At 48.7% G+C, this 6,335-nt stretch overlaps 1 pseudogene; it reads right to left on the bottom strand.

Annotated features, from left to right (window-relative positions):
* Nucleotides 1-272: 272 nt before the first annotated feature.
* On the bottom strand, nucleotides 273-3,812 carry LOC116648616 (annotated as a pseudogene).
* Nucleotides 3,813-6,335: the final 2,523 nt, after the last annotated feature.

Here is a 6,335-nt window from a genome sequence, read left to right as displayed (position 1 = left end):
TGGGAGCCGGATTTACTACTACTAGTCAAAGCATCTTAGACTCTTTCAACCAGACCCACTTGGTGTACATAACAAGGATTTTTTATTTCCATCAAGAAATCTGTGTTCTCCCATTTGTCTTGAAATATGTGGCCCTCTTTGTTATCTTTCGTTTTTCTGTGTTTGATGGAGACGTGGATATCAAGAAATAGTTTACATTCTTCCACATTTTGTAGAAGGAAGCCAGCATTGCAATTGGCAGAGATAATGGGAGAGAGTGGCTGCCATCAGCCTCAGGACAGGGAGGTGACAGGGAAGAGCGGGGACTGTCCACAGGGTAGCCAGTAGCCTGCTTTGAAGGAAGGGGATACCAGGGTGGCCATGTCTGCTATTTCTAGAAAATCAGAATCCCAGACTTTTTATGAGAAATCTCCTGATTTTTATTTTTTTTTATTTATTTATTTTTGGAAATGTCCTGATTTTTAAATAGTGATTATTTCTCATTTTTCCCCCAAACAAAACACTGCTGCAACAAAACATATCCATAGGTCCGGATTTACCCCCGGAGCCACCAGTTTGAGTCTTCCACTCTAAGTCTAGCCTAGGAAGCCAGTTCTCCTTGGGGACGGGCTGCCTTCCTACCTTGAACTTGGTAAGATCAAGTTTGAGCTGACAATTCGGCAATGGAGGGGTGGGGGGTTCTTGGGAACCCCACACAAACTCCCTCACGTCTGCCACAGAGAACAGATGTAATGTATGAACTGAGACAAGAACGCAGCTTGAGACTGGATGGACCGTCGAAAGAGGAAGAACAATTTTTTCAAAAATAGTGACAGGCAATCTGTTCGACCAGGCTGAAAAGAGTTTAAACCAACACCCTGAGGGTTTACACCAGAACACAGGAACCACCAAGTGCTCCACACACCAGTGCCAGGATCTTTCTAAAACAAATCAATCGAGTTTCCAGCACCCTGCTTACACCTTCGCTGGCTCCCCATTGCCCTCAGAGTAAAGTCCAAAGGCAAGTGCCTTAACTTAACCTTAATGCCTTACAGGATCCAGCCTCTTCCCCGGGCCCCTCCCCCACCTTCCCCGTGTCCCCTTGCTGTCCCCACAAAAGGACTTTTCCTTCTCTCTCTACTGGGGCTTTTTACAAATTTTCTCTCTAACCTGGAACACTCTCCTCCTGCCCTTCTTTTCCTGCCCAACTCTCTCCATAGGACTCAGTTCACGTGTTACCTCCCCCAGAAAGCCTTCCCTGATCACACCTCAGGCTGAATTTAGGTGTCACTCCTGCACCCACTACCCTCTGCTTCACTCCATCTTCGTCCAAGTCACTGTGAATTGTAATTATGCATGGGGGACACAAAATCTCCCATGCTTAGTGTGGAGTAGGCATGCAGCAAATGCGTGAAAGAAGGAGGGAGATCTGAAATGAAATAGACCCCATCCTACAAATGCTTTGGGGTATAGATCTCCCTGGGAATGGAGGTCTCAGTGGGTACTTAAAGTCCCTTCCGTCACTTCGACCTCAAAGAATCAGAGTCCGGTTCAAAGTTGGCAGGACTGCTACTCAGAGAGGGACAGAATTCATCAGCGGTCACACAGCAACATGGGGGCAAAACCGCAATGAAAATTCAAATCAGAACTCTGCTGTGTTGTTGGCTTTTATTTACTTCCCCAGATGCCCCTTCCTCCCCCACACCCCGTCCGCCAAGGGCTGGGGGGCGGGGGGGAGTCAAGGTGATGGAGTCAGTGGCGGGGGTGGGGAGAACAGACACAGAAGGTATTTTCTCTTCTAGGTCTTCACGGGCATTAGCTCTGTGAATTATTCATCAGAAAATCTGCTTGAGGTAGTGTCTTAGTCTTAATTTTCAATTCCCCTAATGCTGGCCAATTCTGTGCTGAAAACCTCTCAATTATTAATGTTTCTAAACAATATTTGTTTTCGCTGCATCGAGCAACAACCAAGTTCTCCTAGCGAGTGATCCTGCCCCCAAAATTCCCACAGAGAGGTTTGCCTTGCTGAGGAAGCGTTTCAGAGGGGTCAGGGGTATGTCGGGGTTCAGCAACCAGACTGAGACCATTAAGCCATGCAGAGACAGGTATCAGGAACTCCCTGGACAAAAGAAACTATAAAAATAGCAAAAACGATTACTATGTATTGGCATCTTACGTGCCAAGGGTAAAGCTAAACAAAAAAAAAGCTTTACTTTTACTTATTTAACCCGTGGTTTGCTTTTGAAATTCAAATAACTCCTTTAAACTGAAAACAAGTCTTAAAACTGCATTTAGAGTCAAACCCCTTTTGTTCTAAAAATCCTAAGGAGTATTTCTAGGTGAGGCAGAAGTATTTCTAGATTAACAAGACTAGATCTGACTTGGACTGGATTCTTGTAGAGAATGGAGGGGGAAAAATGGTTATTTATGGAAAATGGTCTCTGCATAGGTACTCAGAGGCACACACTCGTGACAGAAGATTCTTCAGTACATGCTGGCATCTTAGAAGGAGTTCTCAGAGAGCTTAGCTTTATTTTCTGCAATCTGTTGCTCTCCGACAAGGGGCCGTCCACAGGCATACCGAGTGTGACTGCAGGGGAGGGTGGAGTCGCTTCTGTAAAGAAGTTTGGGGACCTCAGTGCAAGTTAGCTGAACTTGGCTCACTCATCTCTAGGGCGACAGCCTCCTCCTATCAACATCACTCGTTTGCCACAGCTTTATATTTCTACTCCCAAGTTTCTGGCCTTGGAGAAAAGCTCACTCCATCTTTTGCACAAGAAGTGACACCAGGGTCCCCAGAATGGCTGAGATCTCGGCGTATACGACGCACATTCGCCAGAAGTCATCTTTTCTCCACAGCTTCACTCGAATTCGGGAATTCCAAGTTCAACATGTAAATCCATTAACTTCATGTCATTGTCTGAAACCTTTTCTTGATTTGGAGCTTCCAATACCAGTGCCAAGGTGTCTGCATCAGCTTCGGCCCTCGGCCTAACGATGTCTTCATTGCCGGCACAGTTTCCTACATTGGACACGCTGGTGGGGTTCACTCCCGCGGTCAAGTCACAGTCACAGCCAGATGTGTGGAAACCTTGGGAGTGCACCTTGGAACATGGTGGCCGAGTCACCAGGCTGAGGCGACAGGTGGAGGGAAGGAGGAAGGGGTAGCCGGCTTAGATGTCACAGGATGACAGCGAGCGGGGAAGTCAGTGGTGAGAGCCTGCGACCCAGGAAGATCACAACCTACTTAGGTAACTTACAAAAACTCCCCGCCGCAAGACTCATCAGCCGCACTTTACAGATAAGGAAACAGACTCAGAGAGGCCCGATCTTTGCCTGTGGTTCCTCAGCTCATCACTGAGGAGAACAGGATTTGGACCCAAGTCTACGTGACTTTATAGTCAGTACATTTTCCCCCTTGACACTACAGTGCCATCTGGGATTCTAGTTGCATCCAAGGAAGAACTGTCTGGAAGTAAATGATGTTACTCTCAAAGAGCACTTGGAACAAGGCATGGCTGGAAGGGAGATATGAATGGGAGGAAATTCTGAATGGAGGGCATCTCTAGAGTCCCCGTGAGGGGCTGCTCTCCTCTGTTGTAACACAACCTACGCCGCCCGGGGTCTTGGGGTGGGGGGCGGGGCACACAAACTCTGCAAACAGTGACAAAGGCATCTGTGTCCCACCTTTAACACTCAGACTCACTGACGGACAAAGGGCACGGAGCCTGGCAGAACAGAGGCTTCAGAGTCAGACCAGCCTGGGAGGGCGTCCCCCACTGAGCCACCTCTGAGCCAGGCCCTTACCCTCTCTGTGCCTCACCTCCCCGCATCTGTGCAACAGGGTAACACCAGCCCCTGCCTCACAGGCTCGCGTGTAACACATCTGAGATGATGCCCATTTTGGGGCCTGACACACAACAAGACACCGATAAATGCTAGCCTCCCTCCCCCTACCCCTCCCCTGAGCAAGAGGCCGACATTTTCAAAAAGACATGCTAAGCACAAGGGGGAAAGACAGAAAGGAGGCAAATACGTTGAGAAAATACATTGCAAGGGGGAAAATCCACCCCAAGAGCTGGGGCAGGAGGAGAGGTGACAAAGGAGTAGCTTACTGAGGACAGAGGGGTCTGTCACAGGTGGGGGCACAGCGTGGGGGCCAGCGGAGGACGGTTCTCTCGGCGCCTGCTGCTTCTCGGCACTCGGATGTCTCACTGTCCTGTCCCCTCCTGTGTCTGCTTCCCTCTCCCTCCGCGGACTGGCTTTCTGGCTTCTCCGCAGGGAGACCGCCGCCTCTTAGCTCACTGGTTTGAAGGCCTTCTGCAAGCGCTCCGCAGCCTCATGAACATCTTGGAGTCTCACTTCCCAATTCTGATTGGCCCAGGTTACAGTCAGGTATACACGCTGGGCCAATCAGATGGAAGGTGGTGGGTCGCCGGGTAAAAAGACTGCAGCTGGGGCCCACGTCATCACAGGGATGCAATCTAAAACCACACCAGGGGCACCGGGGTGGCTCAGGTAGTTAAGCACGGAACTCTTGATTTTGGCCCAGGTCATGATCTCAGGGTTGTGAGATTGAGCCCCGCATGGAGCCTGCTTGAGAGTCTCTCTCTCTCTCCCCCTCTCCCTCTGCCCCTCCCCTGCTCTCCCTCTCTCTCTAAAAAATACATAAAAAAATAAAACCACACCAGGAATCCTACATCCCCACCAGAATGGCTAAAATTAAAGGCCTGATCATACCAGACGGTGACAAGGCTGTGCAGCAATGGGAGCTCTCATCCTCCGCTGGTGGGAGTGTGAAATGGTGCAACCACTTTGGGAAACTGCCCTATCTCCCAAAGCTAAATGGACCCCTGCCCCTTGACCTAGCAATTTCACTGCTGGGTATACATCCAAGACAAATGATTGCTTCTGTCCACCTAAAGGAATATGTGAAATGTTCATAGCAACCCCAAACCGCAAACAACTCAAATCTCCATCAGCAGTAAGATGGATAAATTTGTGGTATATTCATGCAATGGATTATTGCTAAGCCACAGCAGAAGAACGAACTACCTCCACCCACAACGTAGATGGATCTCACAAGTATAACATTTAGCGAAAGAAGCCATACCCCAAACAGCACACACTATACGATTCCACTTAACAGAAAATGTATCAGTGTGATGAGGACTATAATATGGGTTATCTTTGGGGAGTAACAGCTGGGAGAGGGCACAAGGGAGCCCTTTGGGATATTACAAAAATGTTCTATATCTTATTCCTTGGTGGTGGTTACATAAAAAAAATCATCAAGCTGATGAATACTTAAGATTTGTGCCGTTTACTATATCTAAATGATTCCTCAATAAGAAAAGAGAGAAAAGCTTACGGCCATATCATATGGAATATAGAATCAACTACATAACCACACAATCACCTTTGTCTGAAATAGATGGAATAAACAGACACATATCATGTGTATTTATTTTATATATCTTACACATAATATACATATTATATGCATATAATATATGTATTTTATTCACATATATGTATATAGGGAAACGTGAAGAGAGAGAGAGAACAAATCTGAATTGTATTTTCAGAATGTATTCAGTCTAGGAAGAGCAGATTGGAGGAAGACTGGGATGGAGGCAGGGAGGCCTGTGAAGAGGCTGATCTAGCTGTCCAAGCAGGGGATGGTGGTGGCTGGCCACTGGAATGGACACAGAGAAACAGATTTGAGGGCAGCCAACAGGGCGTGATGATGGACTGGATAATGAGAAGGTAAGGGAAGAAGCTGTATCAGGGAAACCCCCGTGTTTCTGGCTTGGGCAGCTGGGTAGGGGACGATGGATGAGCAAGGCCGGAGGCAGGGAGGATGGCAGACTCCGTCTCAGACAGGATGAATTGTCAGGGGAGCACCCAATGGAGCTGTCAGAAACCATGGCAGCCCACTGTGCTAGATGGGGGTCCCTGGAAAAAGTTTGGGAGGTACAGCTCAGTGAGGTGGGTGGGGTGCTCTGGGGAGACGCACCAGAAGGAAGTACGGAAGGCAGGATTTGGTAGTGTGGTTGCAAGTGAGGCTGCCTCCTGTCCCACCCTGAGCTCTGGAGCCAAATGGCTCCTCGGAGTTGCCCGGAATTGAGACAAAGGGACCAGATTTTCACGCCCCCCAGCCAGCCAAGTACTGGCCATGGCTGCCTCTAGGAGGGGCATCTGCTTGGAGGCCCAGGGCAGCTGTATAGCCCCAGAAGCTGAGGGCATCAGCCCTGAAGAATGATCTAGGTGAAGTCCCTGCCCCTTTCCAATGTGTGTCCAGTTGTGGCTCCAAGGAAGTCTGCAGCCCATGACCATGACTATCACGCACCCTG

This window comes from Phoca vitulina, unplaced genomic scaffold (assembly GCF_004348235.1).
Source record: "Phoca vitulina isolate PV1807 unplaced genomic scaffold, GSC_HSeal_1.0 scaffold45, whole genome shotgun sequence".
In the NCBI taxonomy this organism is placed as follows: Eukaryota; Metazoa; Chordata; class Mammalia; order Carnivora; family Phocidae; genus Phoca; species Phoca vitulina.
The sequence above is the reverse complement of the archived record's forward strand: the minus strand, read 5'-3'. Positions and strand labels throughout refer to the sequence as shown.